This window comes from Plasmodium reichenowi, chromosome 6 (genome assembly GCF_001601855.1).
Source record: "Plasmodium reichenowi strain SY57 chromosome 6, whole genome shotgun sequence".
In the NCBI taxonomy this organism is placed as follows: Eukaryota; Apicomplexa; class Aconoidasida; order Haemosporida; family Plasmodiidae; genus Plasmodium; species Plasmodium reichenowi.
Window position 1 is genome coordinate 991,837 of NC_033651.1, and position 368 is coordinate 992,204.

Sequence of the window (368 nt, forward strand, 5' to 3'; positions counted from 1 at the left end):
ACATTAAAAGGGGCAAAAATTTGTATATAATATATTTGGTATAATTATATATAATACATAATTGGAATTATATACATACATAAATGTATATATATATATATATATATATATGTGTACATTTTTTTTTGATATGTAAAATTTTTAAGATGAAAAAGATCAAATATATAAGCACAGCACCGAACTGCACTTTTTAGTAGTTAATAATTATTTTATTTTATTTTTTTTTTTTCTTTGTATATTATTAAAAGTTATTTGTTAGGATTAAAAATAATGTAGTGATACATTAAATTTTTTTTTTTTTTTTTATGGAAAAAATAGACACTGTCATTTTGTATTATATTCACATCATTGAAAAAAAAATATTAACA